We start from the raw sequence: 23,363 nt of genomic DNA on the forward strand, positions 1-23,363 counted from the left end.
CTTTAGGGGATACTAAGATATATATAAAATATAAAAAAATATAAATTAAAAGAATTTTTAAAATGTTTATCCATCTTTGAGAGTGAGAGAGACAGAGAATGAATGGGGGAGGGACAGAGAGAGAGCGGGAGGGAGGCGCTGAATTCAAAGCAGACTCCAGGCTCTGAGCTGTCAGCACAGAGCCCAACGTGGGGCTCTAACTCACGAACTGTGAGATGGTGGCCTGAGACGAAGTCAGATGCTCAACCGACTGAGCCACCCAGGTGCCCTAAAAATATAAAAAAAATTTTAAATGTGTACAATGGAAGAAGAATTTTTTTTTTAGTAGGTGTTTGGAAATGTTATTGTTATATGTGTCCCCCCAGATAGGGTGCTAATTATCACATGTCTTAAAATTCTAGTAAGCTTGGAAGAAAGGTTTTTCAAACTGTTGAAGTCTCCCAAAGGGGTTCAGTGGATATTCAACACAGACTGACCTTAAAAATAACCATTTGACATCAGTACCGATGGCCATTTCCTAGCTCAAGAAAGCCATTTGCACAATTTGTGAAATGATACTGAAAAATGAGTCCAGTGTTCCACAGGCAAAATAAAAAATGTACTTCTTTCGTTTAGATCTATGTGAATTACCTTTTTCAGGCATGACCACCATTAAATGAAGAATCAAAATAAACTGCACTATGCAGTAGAATTAGGAATTACCCTAATGTGGAGTGTTAAATCCAGATCTGAGAAAGCATGGGAACATACAAATCGTACTGTTCTCATTATTAATAATTTTGAGTGAAAGCAAAAAGGTTTCTGTATTATCAGTAAACACAATGAAAATATTTTAAGGTGACTTCCTTTTCATCTTCTAACATTTCCACCTTTGCATGTGTTTTATGTTTTAATTAAAAAAAATTTTTAATTTATTCATTTGTTTGGAGAGAGAGAGAGAGCTGGGAGGGACAGAGAGAGAGAGAGAGAGAGAGGGAGAGAGAGAATCCCAAGCAGGTTCTGTACTGTTAGCACAGAGCCTGACATGGGGCCTGAATTCATGAATCTACGAGATCATGACCCGAGCTGAAATCAAGAGTTGGATGCTTAACCGACTGAGCCACCCAGGCGCCCCAACATTTCTACCTTTGCATGTGTTTTAAATATATGTGTAATATATTGGTACAGGAACACAGGAGTACACGTATGTAACTTATAAGTAAATGTGCATATGGTAGAGGCACATGCTCAATGTCTTTTGCAAATAATGACTCACGGTAAACCTTTTGGAGACCACTGGAGAAAGGAAATGTATCACTGGGAGAGGGAAGCCAGACACCTAGGTAGGGTGCTGCAGTTGAGGGGCATCAGGCAGGCTAATATGGTGGCTTTGGAGCTAGAGAGACAGCAGAGAAAAGCACTGATATGTTTTGATGATACTATCCCTAGAACTTGTGATGTATGAACTGCGGGGGCAAGGAGGAATAAAGTATCCAGGGGGATGAAAAAGATTTTGGCATGAGCAAAAGAACAGGTTTCAAGTGAGATTTACTGAGAACTGAAACATGAGAGAAGAAGGATATTTGGGGGAAGGGCATATCACAATCCCACGTGGGTCATGTGGAATTTGAGATGGTAAGTACGTAGTGAATGATAAAGTATCCCTTGGGCTGCAGCTCTTTCCACCATACTGGGGGGATTCCAATCTGCATGTGAATGACTCACTGAGCACAACAGTCTCACTAAACTCTACCTCTACCATTCCCAGATCTATAACCTTTGCTGTAGGTCAGCGCCCATTCAAATATCCCTATCCTGGACCTAACCTTTGCCCCAACTCCAATCTCTCTTGCTCTTTACTCTCTGACCCCCCATTATTCTAAACTGTGATTCCTCTTTTTCCTGTTGTAGCTATTCCCCATCAAGCATCACTTCTATACTCTCCCAGCACCTCAAAATCCCCTCGACACTATTTGTTACATACTTTGATAGCCATGCATTCTACCGTGGCTACTGTTTTTAATCTATCACGTTTCCTATTAGACGGTGGTCACTGAAGCCTGAGACTGTGACTAACTGTGTCATCTTTCTCTCTCCAGACCTGATCTGTACCAGAAACATAGGGGCCTCCCCACAGAGCTTTAAAACACTAAACTGTGCAGAGAATATTAACTACTTCTTCTTTAAGCTATTTAACCTAAATCTATCAAACTATGTAAATCACACACATCAATGCCCAAAACTCGGGGTCAGTTGGTAAACTAAAGGTGATTGTTTTAAAATGTAAAGCTATTAAATTAATTTCAAAGTCATGAAATGTAACAATATTGGCAATTTTATTCTAAGCAGTGCCAGATAGGTATTTTTTTCCTTTGGTGGTCAAAGGAAAAAGTTACTTCCGCTTCTGGGGCTAAACCAGTCTCTGATCAGGCACATTATGGGAATCACTGTCAGTGCCAGTTACTGGTTTGCTGCTGGAGACTGGTACAGCGTGAAAAAGATGACGAAAAGTTGAGTAATAAAGAAGTGAGAAGAGAACAAGTCTTCATTTTGTTGTTCTTTTTTGGTGTTATTTTCAGAGGTTAATGCATTTATCTCTGAGTGTATTCTCTATCAGTTTTAAAACATCTTCCTCGTATGTAAACAATGCAAAATGGAATGTGAGAGAAAATGCGTAGTATGGTCTAAGCAGAACCAAGATAGTTATGTTTCTAACTTCTTTTTCAAAAGGGAAATTTCTCTCATAGAGTAAACTCTCCTACGTACAATTGCATGGGTGTGGACGGTGGACATTTCCGGACGTCTTCAGAAATAACTGATGATCCATGTATAGATGTTCACGTCGACACATCAGACGAAAGGCAGAGGTAGCAACAGAAATATAAAACTCAAAGGTATTCTCCAAAAATGGCTTTAGATAAGGGAAAGAGTAAGTAATTTACACATTTGTGTATTATGCAGTACACACTGTGAATTTACACATTTATTTCACAGCCTTTGCGGTTTGCCTTTTACTCTTCACTGTTCTAACTCCTTGAAATGATACCGACTAAGGACACTAAATTTTTAGAAGGAAAAACCCAACCGATATCATTAGCGCAGAAGCAGCTTTGTTTGAAAACAGGTTACTGCCAGAGATTCTTAGTCTATATTCTGTAATTAGTCTATAATCCAAACTCTGATCTTAGTCTATACACTTCAGATGCAGCCAGTGTGATCTGAGATGTGTTGTCAGTGTTAAACACAGAACCAGATACGGAAATTTTATCACAAAAAATGTAAAATACCTCATTCAGAAGTTTTACATTATTCCACATTCACATATCAAAGTGATACCAGTTTGAATACATTGGGTCAAATAAAATATATTACGAAAAATAATTTCGGGGAGCCTAGGTGGCTCAGTCGCTTAGACGTCTGACTTGGTTTCAGCTCAGGTCATGATCTCATGATGCTTGAGTTTGAGCCTCACATCTGTCAGTGCAGAGCCTGCTTGGGATTCTCCCTCTCCCTCTCTCTCTGCCCCTCCCCTGTGCTCTCTCTCAAAATAAATAAACATGAAAAAAAATTAAGAAAAAAATTTCATCTTAAAAAAAATTTTTTTAGTGAGCTTGTTAGAAAATTTCAAGTTACGTATGTGGCTTGCATTTGTGCTTTGCACACATTTCTATAGTATAGTCTGGTCCATGGAATTTCCTTTCATTGCCATCTTTAAACTGGATTACAAAGAATCATGCTTTTATTCTTTTTTTAAAAATTTTAGATACAGAGAGAGAGAGAGAGAGAGAGAGAAAGAGAGAGCGCGCATGAGTCGGGAGGGGGCAGAGGGCGAAAGATAGAATCTTTAAGCAGTCTTGATGCTCACCTCGGAGCCTGGCATATGGGGCTCGATCCCACAACCCTGGGATCCTGACCTGAGTCAAAATCAAGAGTCAGACGCTCAACTGACTGAGCCACCAGATGCCCCGAGAATCATGCTTTTATTCGTAAATGAATGTGTAAAACAAACATTTAGGATAAAAAAATAAAGGTGGTCGTGTAGTTTTGGAAAACTGCAAAACTAGAATTCTTCCTTCATTCTCTAACAAGTAAAGGAGCAGAGAGGGTCTAATAATGCAGCGTTCTCTGCACACGAAGCAAGTGTTCACAGCTGCCTTTCCCAAACCCGATCTAGCATTGCCAAATCAGCTCTACAAAAATGTGTTTGCTGTGCAGGACATGCTGTTTTAAAAGTATGACACTGTGTTTCAGTTAATGTGGCCAAACTGTAAAGCTGTTCCATAAGAAACAGGAGGAAAAATGGGGCGCCTGGGTGGCTCAGTTGGTTAAGCGTCCAACTTCGGCTCAGATCATGATCTCGCAGCTCATGAGTTTGAGCTCCGCGTCAGGCTCTGTGCTGACGGTTCAGAGCCTGGAGCCTGCTTTGGATTCTGTGTCTCCCTCTCTCTCTGCCCTCCCTGACTCACTCTCTCTCTCTTGCTCTCTGTCTCAAAAATAAATATTAAAAAAATTAAAAAAATATATATACAAAAAAGAAGCAGGAGGAAAAGACAGAAAATAAAAGGAGCGATGGAAATATTGTGACAGAAAGGCACAGCTCGTCTCTCACCCCAGAAGAGTGCAGGGGCTTACCCGGAGTACTGTGCATACAGATCTGAAGTGCTGAACACTTGTCTCCCTGGGTGTACCCACTGATGGCTTATGGATTTAGAATTTAGGGAAAAACACCACTGAATGCAAGAATAAAACATAGGAAGGATCCACTGCGAAAGGAAAGTCACAAAGTTGTCATTTAATATCCCTTAAATGAATGTTCTAAAGAGTCTGTGGGAAGGCAGCATGACGGGTACGAATACCGCTTGCTGGTGGCAGTCGGGGCCTTCCAAAGCGTCTACTCAGACCCCATAAAAAGTTAAGGAACTCTACCAAGAACCCGTTCTTTTCCACTGCTAATCTTGGGCAGGCTGACTTTCATCTACAACATTTAGGATATCACCTTATGCTTTAGAGAACACGATTTGACCCACTTTATCCATTTAATAGAGAGTTGTGTTATAATGCGTCTCTCTTATACCTTGGTCTGGTTATTTTATGAAGCCTGTATTACATCAAGTGCTAAAAAGGCAAGGAATATTCAAGAAGGTGAGAAAAGGAAGGGGAAAAGCAATGACAAACCCAAATGCCTCTCCAGGCACCTTGCCAGCGTTAGAGTTGATATTGACTAAGGAAACCTTGCTTCATTCCCACTCACATTAAATACTCAGGGAAGGTGGGGGTGGTTGGAGGGGTGGGGAGGTGGGGTGGAGTGGGAGGTGGGGGTTGGTGGTGGTGGAACTTTTTGCCTGGGTCTGATTTTAATGTCTTGCGGGATCATAACAAAGCTGTTGAAGGTTTAAACTACTCCCAAGTCCCCCTCTCACTAGCTTCTTTATCTTCCTTTCCTTCAGATGTAAAGTTGGTTGCCTGTGCATTTTAAATAATGGAGGATGGCAACTTCCAGGAAAAGAGAAGAGGGAAGTAACCAATTCATTTTCCTTTAGTTTAAAAAAATCTCTTCGGGGCGCCTGGGTGGCTCAGTCGGTTGGGCGACCGACTTCAGCTCAGGTCGTGATCTCGCGATTTGTAGATTCGAGCCCCGCGTTGGGCTCTATGCTGACAGCTCAGAGCCTGGAGCCTGCTTCAGATTCTGTGTCTCCCTCTCCTCCTTGTGCTCTGTCTCTCTCTCTCAAAAATAAATAAACGTTAAAATTAAAAAAAAAAATCTCTTCAAATTGTCATATTGTCCACCAGGGGACAAGCCATACATGTGGCTGCGTTGTGAGACAAAATGCCCACTACTTGAGAGCTTGAGTAAATGCAAGAATATCATGCCACCCATGGATGTCAAAAGTGGGCAAATGCGAAGTATCTGTAAGAGTAAGCAGGGTCAAAGAAGTGATGAGATAGACATACACACCTAAGGTTGTTTCTGGCTCAGTTGGCAGTGAAATTAAGACTCATGCAAAGACCCGCAAATCAACAGGAGAAATATGTCAAACATAGAATATTCATCAATATTAAATTCCAGAACTTTGACATTTCCCCAGAAGTTTTGAAACACTTTTGAGTCATGTGCTTTCAACTTACAGAGCCTACACTTTGGTTCATAAGAAGCGAGGATTTATTTGGCGAGCTAGGGGTTCCAGAGGCCACTTCAAATTTATATTTCGACACTTCCTCTATTTTAAGGAGGTATTATTTCATAAGATGCAGCTTTGCCATGTGACTATTGAATAATAACCATAATTTATAATAATTCTGTAGCTTCCAACATTTGTAAAATTGGGGGGACTATTTTTAAGATGGAATCTGCCTATTAATATAAGAATCCTCTACCTTGCCCTTTTTCATTGAGCCTCCTGCAAAAAACCCGTTAATGATGGCATCACTCGCGCTGCAACGAAAAGACTGCACGAAGCACATGAGCTTCCCAGTGGTCAAATGCAGGATAACACTTTTCTATCTTGGATATAAAAGTGCGTAAAGCATTTTTGAAGCCAGCATTCATCTCGTACCTTCAGAAGAAAGAATGACCTCTAGAGGTCATATCACTCCAGGCATGGCTGCATTGGCCAAGGAACAAGTCAGAATGAACTAGCTTATAAGTAGTTAATTAGCACTACCATTAATATATAGTCACCAAATGCACCAGACGAAATCTCTAACATAAAGAATACAGACACTTTTTGGTTCCAAGTCTCTTGGGAAGGACCTCTGGGGGACCAGGCATAGTGACACCAGAACACCTGTGAGCATGACCTCCTGGGCCTCCAATTGATGGCATCCATCTTCTCAGAAGACTCCTGCCCCAAGTTTTGCCCTTAAAAATCCTCACACGCAAGCCATCAGGGAGTTTAGGACTTTTGAGCATTAGCGCTCTGTCTCCTGGGTTGTGGGACACCAATGAATAGTTTATCTTTCTTCACTGCAAACGCTCAGTGTCAGTCTTTATGGCGTGCTGCACATTAGGTGGACAAACTTATTTAGACTGGTTAGGTTTTCGTATTTAGATAGGCTTTAAATTACATGACACCGTGGGGCACCTGGGGGGGCTCAGTTGGTTAAGCATCTGACTTCGGCTCAGGTCATGATCTCGTGGTTCATGAGTTCGAGCCCTGCAGTCAGGCTCTGTGCTGACAACTCAGAGCCTGGAGCCTGCTTCGGATTCTGTGTCTCCCTCTCTCTCTGCCCCTCCCCCACTCACACTCTGTCTCTCTCTCTCAATAAATAAACATTAAAAAAAAGTTTTTTTTAAAAACTACATGTCATCTCAAAGCCAGGAACACTTTTCCTCCAGTCAAGCAGCCATTTCCAAATGTTTCTCTCTCAAATTATAAAAACTGTAAATATTTTATTTTCCATGTAGTCATTCATGAGGCACAAATATAAGATATATAATTTAGCATGTCAGTGCCAGAAATGGTATCAGTGTTCTGAGGATCTTTTAGTGTGTAATTTTTTTTCTTTTTTTCTTGCTTTCTACTTTTTTAAAAGTAGGATCCATGCCCAGCATGGAGCCCATTGTGGGGTTTGAACTCATGACTCTGAGATCAAGACCTGATCTGAGATCAAGAGTTGGATGCTTGACTGACTGAGCCACCCAGGCACCCCCTAGTGTGTAAAACTATTGAGGGGAGAGGAAGTGGTACTACTTCTTCCCAAAGCTGCTCATTTGGAATTCCCAAGCAGATGAAATAGAATCTCAGACACACCATTTCCAATCAAGAATATTCCTGTTAGTTCCAATGTGCGAAGAAAACCTGTGCTATTTGAAATTAACAACTATTTTGAAGCCAGCATTTTCAGAAGTTTTCTAATTAAAAAAAAACAGACAGTAGATTATTTCGCATCATGCATTAGAGGTAACTATATTTTCCACTTGGAGATCTTGGAAAACACAGAGATTCGTCTTTTAGAACTCCATATTAAATTACTTTCATGTTAAGAAAACAATTTCTCTAAGTACCCTCTTCACTTTATCCAGTACTCTTATTGTGTGTATTGTCCTCTAGGTCCGTTGGGCACAAATCCCCTTTCCTGCCTGCATTTTTCTTCACTTATGCACGTATTTCACTTTTCAAATAAAATAAATGACCTTCAAATCGGCAAGTTTGCAATTTTACGTGGCATAGAAAAGATAAAAATATTCAAGTCTTCTGGAAAAATTCCTGGTGCTTAAAATAAAATCAACTGCCTGTAAGCAATATTTCATATGGGGTGGGGATGGGAGTGGAAGGTACTCACTAAGAGAGCAGCAGAAAATAATAAGGATCAATTATTTTAGAATAAAACAAAACAGGGGCACCTGGGTGGCTCATCTGGTTAAGCGGCCAACTCTTGGTTTTGGCTCAGGTCACGATCTCACGGTTTTGTGAGTGAGAGCCCTGCATCAGGCTCTGTGCTCACAACGTGGCACCTGCTTGGGATTCTCTCTCCCCCCTCTCTCTGTGCCTTCCCCACTCGTGCTGTCTCTGTCTCTCTCAAATAAATAAACTTAAAACAACATTAAAAAAATAAAACAAAACAAACTACCATAAAGGTATTAAAATTGCCAAGAAGCTTCCTGTCATAAAACCATCACATCAGGAATAAAAATGAAATTTTCCTGACGTTTGTTGGCAGATAGAGACTAACTTTTGAACTAGCTTCTAGCTTGATAGTATCAAACTTCAGACTGCATCTTACAGTAATTGCTCAAGTTTTTTTTTTACTGAAATATGAATAGTTTTAGCCCATTGAAACTTCTAAGTAGCTTATATGTCAAGCTATTTAATTATGAAATTAACCACCCCTTAAGTATTAATTATATCTTATTTGTACCTACAAGCAATGATAAAATGAATAAGAACCACCAAAGTAAGAATACCTTGGTTCTACCGAAAATTTAAGAAATGAACTAAATTAAAATATGATTTGACAGAGTGAAATAACTGAGGAAGTACAAGATATGCTAATACTGAAAGTAAGCATGAAAAAGAAACTCCTTAAGTTATTTTAGATTTTTCCATATTTTTCTGGATTTTGAATTCTACCCCTTCCTCTAGAATCTGAACCATTGATTTATCTCTATAATTTTCAATCATTGAACTCAAAAAGCATTTATTGAGTGTCTACTATATGCCAAGGACTGTTCTACCTGATTCTGATGAAGTAAAACAACACAAGTTCCTTCTCTTAAGAACAAAACCTTCTAGGATAAGAATCAGGAAATAAACAATGAAATCTAATAAATGAGTACATCACATAGAATGCTAGATGTTGGTAATTATAATGAAAAAATAGAGCGGGGTAAGGAGAATCAAGAGTGCTAGGGGTAGAGGAATTTCAGCTTTCACTAGGATGGTCAAGGCGTAGGCCTCCTTGACAAAATGGTATGTGATAAAAAAGTGAATGTTCTCTCCCAAACACAGATTACTGCAGTAGCACTTTTGATGTCTAAAAGCAGAAAGACTACTAAAGCCAAAGATTAAAAAAAAATCATTGAACAAATTCTTAGTTAAATTAAACTATCAAGCATTCCTGTAATACCGTTTTCTCTTTAATACGTGATAGTACAGGAAAGATGCTGAATGGAGGGGTAGTATTGCAGGGGAGTGTTTTAAAGAAGTAAAAAGTTATTAACATTTGCAATTTTGATTTTTTATTTTATTTAAATTTATTTATTTATTTTGAGAGCAGGGGTGAGGGGAAGAGAGAGGAGGAGAGTCAGAATCCCAAGCAGGCTCTGTGCTGTCAGTGTAGAGGCCAACGGGGGGATAGATCCCACAAATCGTGAGATCATGATCTGAGCCGGCATTAAGAGTCAGACGCTTAACCAATTGAGCCACCTGGGTGCCCCAGATTAGGTTATTTTAATAAGGAAGATTTTTCTCCCCTAAAGTTGTTTTAGGAATGGAAAATTGTTTTCATGATGAAACCCTGAAGTTGTTTTCTTTTTTTTTAAAGACTTGAAAATATTAGTAAGTGAGCCTGATAATTCTGGAAAAAAGTGAAGAGTGTTCCTGATGGAGGGATTGGTAAGGTGCAAAGACTTTTATTTGTATATGGCATCAGACAGCATAAAAATACCCTCACTAAAATAAATATCGTAGCTTCTCACAAATAGGCACCAAGAAACTGAAGGGACCACTGACACATGACAAGCCTTGGCATTTGTGACAAATTCCATGAAGAATATCACCATATTTATATACATAGCTTTTAGTTTTGAAAATAAATTCCTTTGTATAAGATTTTCCTCAAAAGATAACTAAGTGCTTATTGGCATAGAGAAATTATGAAGCTAGTAAAACCAGAGCAGTTATGAACAACTATGTGTAGCAGGAATAAACAGCTACAAGGTGTAAGAAGCTTTTGTTTCTTCTTTCTTTCTTTCTTTCTTTCTTTCTTTCTTTCTTTCTTTCTTTCTTTCTTTCTATGAAAACACAGACATTTCAGGGATCATAAAAGCAGCCTGATATTCTGGAGCTGGAATTTACCCTTGCAGTTGGATCCACCACATTATGAAAGTAACTACTTTGGTGAGCATGTTTGTTTGGGTGTTTGTTTTGTTTGTTTTATCACAGACACATGTAATCAAATACCTATCTCCAGTTCTTAGAACAACCTCACCTGAAGAAGCAATCAAAATGGAATTTCTTTCTTTCTTTTTCTTTCTTTCCTTCTTTCTTTCTCTTTCTTTCTCTTTCTTTCTTTCTTTCTTTCTGGGGGGGAGGGGCTCAAGCACAAGTGGGGTTGGAGGAAAGTGAGAGGGAGAGAATGAATCTTAAACAGGCTCCATGTCCAGCGACAAGCCTGACCTCACAACCACGAGATCGTGACCTGAGCCAAAATCAGGAGTCAGATGCTGACCCGACTGAGCCACCCAGGCGCCCCAAATGGAGATGCTCTGGACCAATCCAATGTCATGTTGAATAATTTAAATGGCTATCTCCTTTTGGGGCAGGGCATATTTGCATATATTGTGCATTTTTATATACTGAATATATTATATTACTATCACGTCAATTGGTTTTGTGCTTGTTTGGTTCCTGCACTCAGGAAAGGGAATATCCAACAGAATAAACTCATCTCGAGTGATAAGCAGGCCACTACAATAAGCCACGAAGCCAGAGGTTGAGGAGTGAAATGGCCGAGGTGGGACATTTGAAGATGACGACCAGTGGTCTCTAGGAGCAATATGCTTCGATTATCTAGCACCAAGTTTTCCACTTCTGGTCTATAATTCCCTTAGGCGATCTCCAAACCTCCTGCAAAGTTATAGATTTTCTCAGCCTCATATTAGCTGTATTAAGAGGCATAAAGTGAGGATCTATATCCATGATTGGAGTGAAGTGGCCCCAGAGACAGCTTCAGCAGTTGTGATGTGGCCAGGTGAGAAAAGAAAAGGGAAACCCAGAACTATAGGCTCGAGTGGCAATTGACAAGTGTAACAAGGGTAGATGTGTAGAACATTCAAGTATAACCAATGGGTCTTCTTCAAGTTGAGATAATCAGTCTACAGTTTGTATATAACCCCATGGAATTTTGAAAGGTTTAGCCAAGTACTGAATAAAGATATGTCCAGCCAAGTATGATTTTGCCAAGAGTGTATGTAGGTCACAAGCCGATGTATAGCTTATAATATGAAAACTATAATATTTGTAGAGATTGCTTTGTAACGTTTATTTTTGAGAGAAAGAGGCAGAGCATGAGTGGGACAGGGGCAGAGAGAGAGAGAGGGAGACACAGAACTGGAAGCAGGCTCCAGGCTCTGAGCTTTCAGCACAGAGCCCAATGTGGGGTTTGAACTCATGAGCGGCAAGATCATGACGTGAGCCGAAGTCAGGTGCTTACGTGACTGAGCCACCCAGGTATCCCAAGAGATTGCTTTGTAAATACGGGTCTTTAGAACTTTAGGCTGAACCATATGGAACTGTGATTCTTAAGTTCAAAAGTAATTGAATGTCAACAATTTCATACAGTTCAACCTAATAAATTTCAAAAATAATATAAGGATATTTGCTCTTTTATATCTGTGATCACTTTGGTGTTAGGCATTGGTTTTAAGAAACTCAACATCAGTTTCATAAAAAAGATTCTTTCTTCTGGGAAGTTTACATATAGAATAGATTCAATATTATTGGACCTGATCTTGAATGAATATATAATCCTGAATGAAAGCAGTGACTGCTTTTTTACAGAAATAGGAGTATCTGGTCTCCATCAATTTAAAGTCCATCTAAAGTTTCCTTAAAGAGTAGGTTGCTTCAACTCTTACCTTGATGCTTCTGTTTTAATAAAACTATTAGTGAATCTTAAATAGTACAAAAACAGGTAACATAATATCTTCATATTATCAATTCAGCGAATATATGTAAGCCCATCAGAGATTTGGAAGCTAATATAAAATTCCCCAAATATGTGCATGGGACATAAAATTTTAATCCCCTCAATTATTATTATTATTCTCGCTCTTTCCTTGAATGAGAGCAATGTTTATGATTTTACCAGATTAGTCAAAATAGAGGAGGTTATAATCTCTAACAAACAATCCCTTAAATTTAGCAGCCTAAAGAAACCAAATTCAATCTCTCACTCATGCTAATCACTCACAACATGTCAGCAGCGGGCTCTGTTCACTGTGGTTACTCAGGGACCCAGGCTGACACCTGTACCATGATCTCCTATAGTCATTGTGCCAGAGGCAAGTAAGCTTTTGAAGGGCTCATGGGTGCAATGAAATCTTCCTGTTCTGCTCATATCAGTTCTTTAAAAAAAATTTTTTTTAATGTTTATTCTTTTTTTTTTTTTTTTTTGAGAGACAGAGAACAAGCGAGCGGGGGAGGTACACACACACACACACACACACACACACACACACACACATCATGATTAATTGGAAGCCATTCTTTTGGTTCATATCAAGTTTAGGCAGGAAGAACTAAATTCCTTTTCTACAATTAGGGTGTCATCCACTGAATGTGAAACAAATCACCATACTTTGTTGCAAAAGATGATCAAATAATCCCTGATTAAACTTCAAAGTGGGCCCCCTACTCAGCTCCCACCAACTACAAACAAATATTCTTTTAGGAAGAGTCATCTATGAAAAGGAACTAAAAACAAATTTATTTTGTTGATCCATCTTTGAAAACACACTTACTTGTGTTCTTAGCAAACACAAGTTTGATGTTTTGCAGGATTTGATTGATTTTAGCTCTGAATACAGGCAAGCACAATGCTTTGGTTTGATGAAGAAAGTCCAAAAACAATTTTGAAAGCAAAGTTCATGGTGACCACTTTTCCTAACACAAATTCTCAGAACAGATGGCAGAATCAAAACAGTCAAAAGAGACAGATAACATTATATCTTGATGCATTAAATCCCCATAATATGCTCTCTAGCTAAAGAAAATAAAATTACCTATAAAGTGCTTTGAGGCAAAAACTATTAACTTAAGTTATTTTCCTATTATGTACAAATGAATAGAAAAAAATTACTCTGAATTTCCATTACTGGGTGACATTCTGTGAAATACCTGAAGCAAAAAGAAGTTGCAATTTATAAATAGTAAAGGTTCAATCTAAAGGAGGAAAAAAAAAAAGAAAGGAATATTCCTGCATTTTTTTTAAAGTAACAATTGAACTACTCTTTCTCGGTTTAATAAAAGGAAAACTACAAATGGATTCTTCCTCAGACCACACGTCAGAACACCAGAAAATCTACAGCTTTAATTCAAGAAAAGAATTAAGATAATAGTAATGTGGGTAGATTTAAGGAACACTTAGTGCAGAACCTAGTTTTCAAGTCCAGAGAACACCCAACATACTTGAAATTCTTGCACCTACTTTTTCCTAGACTTTTCAAATGGACTCAGGGTTTGTGTTTAAATTCTAGCAATATGTATACCCATAATGGTTCCTTGTTTACCTCTTCTTTTATGTTGACTTTTTATTTCAACCAGATGAGAGACACTTAGACATATAAGCACTCACAGCATTTTAGAATAATACATAATGATATATATTGAACTGATGGTTAGTATTGATAGTATTAGAACTTTATACAATTATTTGATTTGTGAAAATAGTTTGATGCTAATTTCTTCACAGACCCGTGAGGAAAAGAACAAGCATCTAGTAAGCATTCAGCCACACCCCCCACTCTACCCACTGAGTCTTTATAAAGCAGCCTCACAAAGGAGGTTAAATCTCACTTTATAAGAAAACGGAGACTCAGAGAGCTTAGGTATTTTGGTGAGGTTTGCAAAGCTAGCAAATAGGTAAGATGTATTAAATCTCTTCTAAGGGCTTCAGAGCCCATGCACTTTTCAGAAATCATACAAATCATTTCCATTGGTTTAAAAAAATGTTAAAACTTTAGTTAAAACTTTAGTTTTCAAGAGATCACTGACCTGACCCATAACACAACCAGTGACCAAACTAAATTCACAAAGCCCTTCTCTGTAGATACACAGTAGAAGATGGGTCAGATTTGGGTACTTATTTGCAATGTGTTGATATCACCTACATATCACATGAGAAGAAGAGAAAAAGAACGATAACGGTAACACACAACTAACTTTTTGGCCCTTGGGAGGCAGCGAGGCAGAAAGGTTGGGCCACGGAGTTACACCATCTGGGTTGATTACTTATTCTAACACTTACTACCTTTATAACCTTAAGCAAGTAATCTTACCGCCTGTGCTTCAGTTTCCTTCATAGTAATTATTAGACAGCTGAGCACTTTGCATCATTATCTCATTTAATATTGAAAAAGAAATAAAGTATATTGTAGAAGAAAAGTATTTCCATTTTTACTACTCTCAAATCTTATTTTGTTTTCAGCATATGATTTGACTGGTAAGGACTTCCTAACGTTGTACCCGCTAAGGTTCATGGTATGCAGTATAATCCTGAGATGAACCAGAGACATAACTTGGGGTCTTGGTTCTACAGAAATGGCTGTCCATAAAATTCATTTAGAAATTAGAGATGTACTGGTATAAAAAAGTTACTGTTACCTCAAAACATAATTTAAGTTTTACATTGTTATTTGTTCTTTTATTTATTTTTATTCTACTTTCCAAATTTCTATTTACTAAGTAGGTAGCTGGACCTGGAATGAGAAGGACCCGTCTCCTTAGCACAACCAGGCAGAGTTCACCACGTGACCTCAAAGTCTGATTGTTCTTTTTTTTTTTTTAATTTTTTTTAACGTTTATTTACTTTTGAGACAGAGAGAGACAGAGCATGAACGGGGGAGGGGCAGAGAGAGAGGGAGACACAGAGTCGGAAGCAGGCTCCAGGCTCTGAGCCATCAGCCCAGAGCCCGACGCGGGGCTCGAATTCACGGACCGCGAGATCGTGACCTGAGCTGAAGTCGGACGCTCAACCGACTGAGCCACCCAGGCACCCCAAAGTCTGATTGTTCTGAGCTCTTCCCCATAGTACAGTGAGGGGCGCCTCCCTCCCCATGGGATAGAAAAGTAGGGCCCTTTATATCTGCCTTATTTTATTTATTTTATTTTTTATTTTAGAGAGAGAGAGCACAAGCAGGTGAGATGGGCATAGGGAGGGAGGGAAGGGGGGAGAGAGAGAGTGAGTGAGGGAGAATATTAAGCAGACTCCACCATCAGCATGGAGCCTGACGTGGGACTTGATCCCACAACCTGGGATCAAGAGTTGGATGTTCAACTGACTGAGCCACCCAGGTGCCCCATCTGCGTATCTTAACACTTTGTGGTATTGCCTGCCTCTGTTTTATTTTATTCTTACCCTTTAACCAGTTATATGCATTGAAATCTAAACCTGCGATGTCTACGATTACTGTATATTGTATCCATAGTCCAGCTTCATTTATGATTATTTTAGTATCTCAACAGAGAACACATAAAATAGAATAAAAATAGACCAGAAAAAATGCCCCTCTCCCCAATGTTGGAAATCAAAGCAACAACTACAAAGTCTGATATGTTGTTTGAAGGTTAAAGAAAGGAAGGTTGGAAAGGTGGGATGGGGGAAGAGAAAGGAAAAAAAAGTAAAGGCAGACTCTTTTAGAAACTAATCAGAGACTAAGTACCTTCTTAGTCAAAACTCCTTTCTCCACCTCTAGAACGAAAGTAAAAGCAAAATTGTAAATATCAACTAGGAAATACACCACCCATGGGATCTTCCCAATAAGGATACCAGCCTCAAACTAACACCGATGAAGAGTTACTCCCAGAACCTAATGCAGCACACGTCATATAGTACTTAGTAAGTCTTTCTTATTTTATCTTGTTTTTACATAGGCTTCATGCCCAGCACAGAGCCTTGAGATCATGAATGCTTTAGGAATGAATGCTTTAGGAATGAATCAGATGTTAAATAATCTCCTAACTGGTCTCCACGCCTCCAGTATCTTCACTGTCACAGCTCACCTCCCACCCCATCACGGTCCATACTTACCACATGTGCATGCCCAGTAGTACCCAGGATCAGGGCTGCTAACACTGCTCAACCCAGGTAGCAGTGGAGACACACAATCTTCTTTTATTTGTGTTCCGAGGGCTCCTATCTCCATAAGAAAACATTGAATGTGGCTCTTGGGAATTGTGCTTGATGTGCCCAAAGATCTATCTTAGAGTATGCCCAGTGCATGGCACCATTCCAAGACAATATTTACATTTTTTTTCTTTACAGGAGTGGTGCCCCTGGAGCACAACCTCATAGGGAATTCTAGTTACTTTACTTACCTATTTTATGTTATTGCATTAGGCTTTCCTTAGATTCCTTTTCTTCCCCCATTGTCTTTAGCCAATCTTATCCATCACTTCAATTATCCTCTCTTCAAAACCTCAACTCTTTTGTCCTTCCAACAGATCCTATCGTCAATCAATGTATTTGACTATATTATTTGCTAAACAGTCCTTTACAGTGTCTGTATTCCACCCCCCTCCCCCACCTTAAATGAAGGTATCACTCCAGGTTCCATTTTTAGCTCTCTTGTTGGCTTACTTTACAAATCTCGATTAGGTGAATTTATCCTACTCCCAACTTACACTGTCATTTATGTAGTGATGACCCCCCAAACTATCTCTCCAGCTCCCATCCTTCTACCACTGTTCACACTTGAATTAGCCACCTGACATCCAACACGCCCTTCAAAGACAGCGTGTCCAAATCATCTTCATTCTGCCTCCAGAATGTCTCCTTTTCCTGTGTTCCGTAATTCCATCGGAAGCCAGAAACATGTCATCCTCTTTTTCTCTTTACTGCCCAAAGCTAATGGGTTGCCACATTCTATTCCTTCTACCCCCCAAATAGTTTTGAAGCCCGTGCTTTCATCCCCATCCTGCTGGCACCGTAGAGTCTTCATTGTACAGAACCTGGATTCTCGCAATCAATCATCGCTACTGAATGATCGTCTGCATCCAGCTTCATTTCTGATCCATCTTCCTCACTGTTGACAAGATCATTCATTCCACGTACTTAAAATCCTCCAGTGGTTCTCCAAGGTTTTCAGAATAAAGCCTAACCTATTTCAAGTGGCATATAAAGCCTTTCGTATTCAAAGCACTTCTCCCAAACAAAATTACAAGAAAGTGGTCGGCTGCTACTCTTCCAGGACTCAGGCCACAAATACTCTTTAATTGCTAATCCGGGACAAGAAATCCTGCTGCCGAGTCCCAGCTGTTTCACAGAAGGGAGGCATCGCCATCCCGAGTGAGATTAGGGCAAGACCACATGCTGCCACAAGCTAGGCACAAGAAGAAAACCATCTTCCTCCATATTCTCAGGTCCCTGGGGCAAAAGAAGTTCCAGGCACAGCCTTTAAAGGCTTCTGGAACTACAGTTCCCCACCAAAGGCAGTTTTCTTACTATGATGTAAGGCCAACCTACTAAGGTGAGCGTCTCCATTTGCACGAACACCTCCAGAGAGTCAACAACAGGATATTGGTCAGGGCACCTGGGTGGCTCAGTCGGTTAAGTGACTGTTGGTTTCGGCTCAGGTCATGATCTCACAGGTTTATGGCTTCGAGCCCTGCATAGGGCTCCACGCTGACAGTGCGGAGCCTGCTGGGGATTCTGTGCCTCCCTTTCTCTCTGTCCCTCCCACACTCTCTCTCTCGAAATAAACTTAAAAAAAAAACCACATGATATTGGTAAAGAAGTGATGCTCGGCTGTCCACTCTGTAGCGGCCAGCTGTAGTGCCACATGGTCTGACAACACTGGCGTTCTGTGGTGGGGGCTGTGGTGGTGTTCATCTCACCTATGGACAGGAACACTCCAGATACGGGAACATACACATCAATACAAGAACTCTACAGAAATCACAGGCGTGTCAAACTCAAGGAAGGTGAACGGTAGCAAACTATGTATAATAAGGGTGTGCTATTCTGTGCTTGCTTAAAAATTTCCCTTGTGACTTTTGTGGTCACATCTTACTTTTATTACACCTGTCTCAGCGGTATTACTGTATTATCCAGAATACCTAAATAATCTTTATTTTCTAAACGGAAACATCATTTCTTCAGAAGGGGGTACATGGCTTCACAGGAAAAGATCATTGGTCATACCAATTCTTAGCGTTGAACCTATGCCTACTCTCCATTAAACTTTTTTTTTTTTTTAATTTTTTTTTCAACGTTTATTTATTTTTGGGACAGAGAGAGACAGAGCATGAATGGGGGAGGGGCAGAGAGAGAGGGAGACACAGAATCGGAAACAGGCTCCAGGCTCTGAGCCATCAGCCCAGAGCCCGACGCGGGGCTCGAACTCCCGGACCGCGAGATCGTGACCTGGCTGAAGTCGGACGCTTAACCGACTGCGCCACCCAGGCGCCCCTCTCCATTAAACTTTTAAAGATAATGAAACAAGTAAACACTTTTGTAGAGGTCATTATTATTATCCTTGAGGAATGCACATCAACTGTAATTATATATGACATTTTGAAATAATGCAGTGTTGCTTCAACTAATTTCTTCTGCAAATATTTCAGGTGCATCAGCTATACTAACATACTTCATTTCAGCATGTTCATCAAAACCCGTTTTTTCTAATTCCTGACCATAATATTTTCATTAAAATTAGTCATCATTGGAAACAATATGCTTTAGCATTAAAAAAAAAACCGAAATAAGGCCACATATGAGTAAAGGTCTATAATTATACTCAACTGATACTCATGGCATTGTTTAAGAATACAAAAAACAGTGGTGTCTGGGTGGATCAGTTGGTTAAGCTTCCGACTCCTGGTTTTGGCTCAGGTCATGATCTCATAGTTAGTGAGTTCGTGCCCTGCACTGGGCTCTGTGCTGACAGTGTGGAGCCTGCTTGAGATTCTGTCTCCCTCTCTCTCTGCCTCTCCCCTGCTCTCTCTCTGTCTCTCAAAAATAAACATTAAAAAAGTTTTTTTACAAGAATACAGGAAACTGGGGCGCCTGGGTGGCGCAGTCGGTTAAGCGTCCGACTTCAGCCAGGTCACGATCTCGCGGTCCGTGAGTTCGAGCCCCGCATCGGGCTCTGGGCTGATGGCTCAGAGCCTGGAGCCTGTTTCCGATTCTGTGTCTCCCTCTCTCTCTGCCCCTCCCCCGTTCATGCTCTGTCTCTCTCTGTCCCAAAAATAAATAAACGTTGAAAAAAAAAAAAAAGAATACAGAAAACAAAAACAAAACAAAACAAAAAATAATATGTAATGGAGACATTGGTAGGCAAAATATTTTCATTCAGGGAAAGAATGTTTTTAATATTATCACTTGGAAATTTAATACTATGTATTATTTTGTATATTCTATATTAGTTAACATTTTTTAATAGGGAAAATTTCAAGTTATCAAAAATAAAGATTTGCATTTTTATTCATCAAAACTGAAAGCCAGACATAACCTTGTTGCTTCTAGGAATGTAGGAAGTTTGTAGAGGTTACAGCATCTGGAATGGTTTAGGTACAGAAGGTAAGGAATCCAGAGTGAACAGTCACCCAGCACGCACGTTTCATCTATGTTAAGATGACTAGATTGTATTTAGTTGTGTTTTATTCCATTATGCCGTCTAGTGAGTTATTTCAAAACTAAAATGATCTAATAATCCTTCTTCCATTGCTGTAGAAATGTTTGTAGTATTTTCGTTTGTAAAAACTTTGGCTCTGATAATCTGTAGGTAAATTATAAATCGTCTGTCCCATTCCCCTGTTGCATTTGTAACCCAATTTTGTCATTTCTTTACATTGCATTTTATTTATTTCTTTTTCTTTTCTTTCTTTCTTTTTTTCCTAGAGCAATTTATTTCATTTTATTTTATTTTCAATATGTGAAGTTTATTGTCAAATTGGTTTCCATACAACACCCAGTGCTCATCCCAAAAGGTGCCCTCCTCAATACCCATCACCCACCCTCCCCTCCCTCCCACCCTCTACATTGCATTTTAAATAAATTAGAAAACACACATCTGCTCAAACCGATGGCTCCATTTTAATTGGCGCCACTGTCCAGAGCAGCTGTGGCTGCAGCTCCGGGAGGGTTCAAGTTAACTTTCGCTCATGGCCTTGACTCACATGAGCTTTCTGCAGATGCAGTCACCAGAAACCACAAGTTACTCAAAAGGTTAAGTGAAAGCTAAGAGACTTGTGGTAAGAAAAAAGCAATGTTTACTATGTTTCACTGTTTAATAGCACGAAAACACGGTGACGCATCTCATACTTCTGTTTGAGAATCACGAAGATCACTCATAAGAAGGCACATGAACTTGTTTTTCACGTTACACAAGCCAGTTCATGTAGAAATTTAAATGTATTTCAAAAGATGGTGTGATGGCCCAAACTGTGTCCTCTAAAGACATGTTGAAGCCCTAACTCTCCATGTGACTGTATTTGGAGATGCGGCCTTTAAGGAGGTCATTGAGGTTAAATGAGGTCATAAGTGTGCATCGCTGATTTGATAGGACATATGTCCTTACAAAGAAGAGGAAAAGCCACCAGAGCTTTCTCTCCATGCACGTGCACAGAGAAAAGGCCATGTAAAGACACAGGGAGAAGGCAGCATCTGTAGGCTGAAGAGAGAGATCTGACCACAAACCAAGCCTGCTGGCACATTGACTATGAACTTCCAGCCTCCAGGACCGTGAGAAAATAAATGTCTGTTGTTTCAGCCCCTCATCATTCATGTGTGTGATGGCAGGACTCCTGCAGATCATTATCTCATTACTCTGGAAAAGGATATTCAGGCTTTGTACCAGCTAGTCCTATCACACAAAGCCCTGGTTTTTAATAATACAGGTTTCAAACTCTGATCACATAGTCTATGCTATAAAATAAAAATAAAATTTCCCTCTGTTCTATATGCGCCTTAGTGGCTTTTACGCTTTTTGACTGTGATCCATAATAATCTTAGGATGTGTATATGCATGTGTGTATATAATATATAGTGTTTTTATAATATGTGTGTATGTGTCTTTCACAAAACGTCTCCTATCTATCTGAAGAAGATATGTTCGGTTCAATTCTATTTTATTTACAAAATAAATGCTTGTCAGAATCAGACCAACACATACAAAGAAAAAAACCTGGTGGTTGCCAGAGGGAAGGGGGGTGGGTGGGATGGGCAAAATGGGTGAAGGCGACTGGGAGGTACAGGCTTCCAGTTGCGGAATGAGTAAGTCACGGGGATGGAAAGTACCACACGGGGAACATAGTGATCTCGTAACAGCGTTGTATGGTGGCAGACGGTAGCTATGCTTGTGTAGAGATGTTGAATCTCTACGTTGTACACCTGAAACGAATGCAACATTGTGTGCCAACTATACGCAAATTTTAAAAATTAATTAATTAAAAAATAAATACTTGTGTGTGTTTTAAAAATCCATTTAAAATCTTGTTTATGGCTACAGGTTTGAGAAATTTTCTTTTTAGCTATGTTATCCGAAACATTTCTTAGCTTCAATTTCCTTTTTTCCTGTAGCATCTCAAGATCCTTAAAAGTACACCAAAGTTAAAACAATTACAATATTCTCTCCCTCACGTTCTCTTTCTCTCTCTGTCTTGTGCGTGCACGCGCGCGCGCGCACACACACACACACACACACGCAAAGTCTAAGATGGAGGTGAATCAACTGGGGTCCTGTTCTAAGCAGAACTTTTCACATGATTTAAATCAGAATGTCAAGCAAATTATCTTCATGATTTGTTTATAATAAAATATTTGGTTTTATGGTGCAGCTAAGATATAAATTAATGCATACAGACTATGTGAGTTTTTAATTGAGAAATATGGTACCCATGAAGGGAGTGCTGAATCACTTACAGTCTTTCTAATTACTATAGACACCTAGGGTACTGGTAACAAATTATATGACTTGATGAGTTTCAAGAAAGTATTTGTAGAGAGAAATGAATTTTATCATTTCCTATCATAGTCTATTTCTCTTGGGTTTATGTTTAAAGAATCACCTTTGCTGTATTAAGATTTTAACACCAGGTGTCTCCTAGCATATGAACACCAGATAATGAAATGGAGGGGTAATTAAAGGAAGATAATGGATGTAATAACTGAAGGTTTTACAGATTTGTTTTTCTCAAAAAAGTGGTAGAGTTGGCTAAAATCTACAAACTAAAAATACAGAAATCATAATAAAACACTACTGTGTCCTTCAAACTGATAATACTCCTGGGTCTATAAACATGAAATCAAAATGTAATTTCCAAAGTATAAAATTTCAAGATCAAGATTTAAACTTTAAACTTTCCAAAATTTCTTGAGTCAAGATTCTAATGTTCATTTCTGTATGCATAGTTGTACAAAATAGGTAAAAGGGTATCTTTTGAACACCTGAAATCTGTACGCAGGGAAACTGGCCTTAAGGCATACAGCTTTGGGTACATATGTGTGCATACATGTGTGTACTTGCACACATTTATAGCAACATAAGAAAGGAGGAAAAATTTAATATAGTTAAAAAATTCAATATTACATGACACATTCACTTCTTCATGCTATTGACATCTTGGCATAAACATTTTCTTGTTAAAAAATGTTTAAATGTTTATTTTACTTTTGAGAGAGAGACAGAGTGTGAATAGGGGAGGGGCAGAGCGAGAGAGAGAGAGAGAGGGAGACAGAGAATCAAAGCAGGATCCAGGCTCTGAGCTGTCAGCACAGAGCCCGACGCGGGGCTGGAGCCCACGAACTGCGAGATCATGACCTGAGCCGAAGTCTCAGATGCTTAACCAACTGAGCCATCCAGGCGCCCCTTGACATAAACATTTTCTATTATATTTCTCTTTATGGAATAACATTTACTTTGTGACCTTAAGAAAAAAAAGAAATAAAACAAAAGAAAAAGGAAAAAAAATGGTGAAGAAAATATTTTAAATTACATCTTTTTT

General features: G+C 39.3%; 1 protein-coding gene across 3 annotated transcripts in view; it reads right to left on the bottom strand.

Moving 5' to 3' along the window:
• KCNK2 (potassium two pore domain channel subfamily K member 2) overlaps positions 1-23,363 on the bottom strand; it is a 127,770-nt gene that overhangs the window by 19,698 nt on the left and 84,709 nt on the right. The gene's annotated exons all lie outside the window — the stretch shown is intronic.

The sequence above is a fragment of the Lynx canadensis genome, chromosome F1 (genome assembly GCF_007474595.2).
Source record: "Lynx canadensis isolate LIC74 chromosome F1, mLynCan4.pri.v2, whole genome shotgun sequence".
NCBI classification, from domain to species: Eukaryota; Metazoa; Chordata; class Mammalia; order Carnivora; family Felidae; genus Lynx; species Lynx canadensis.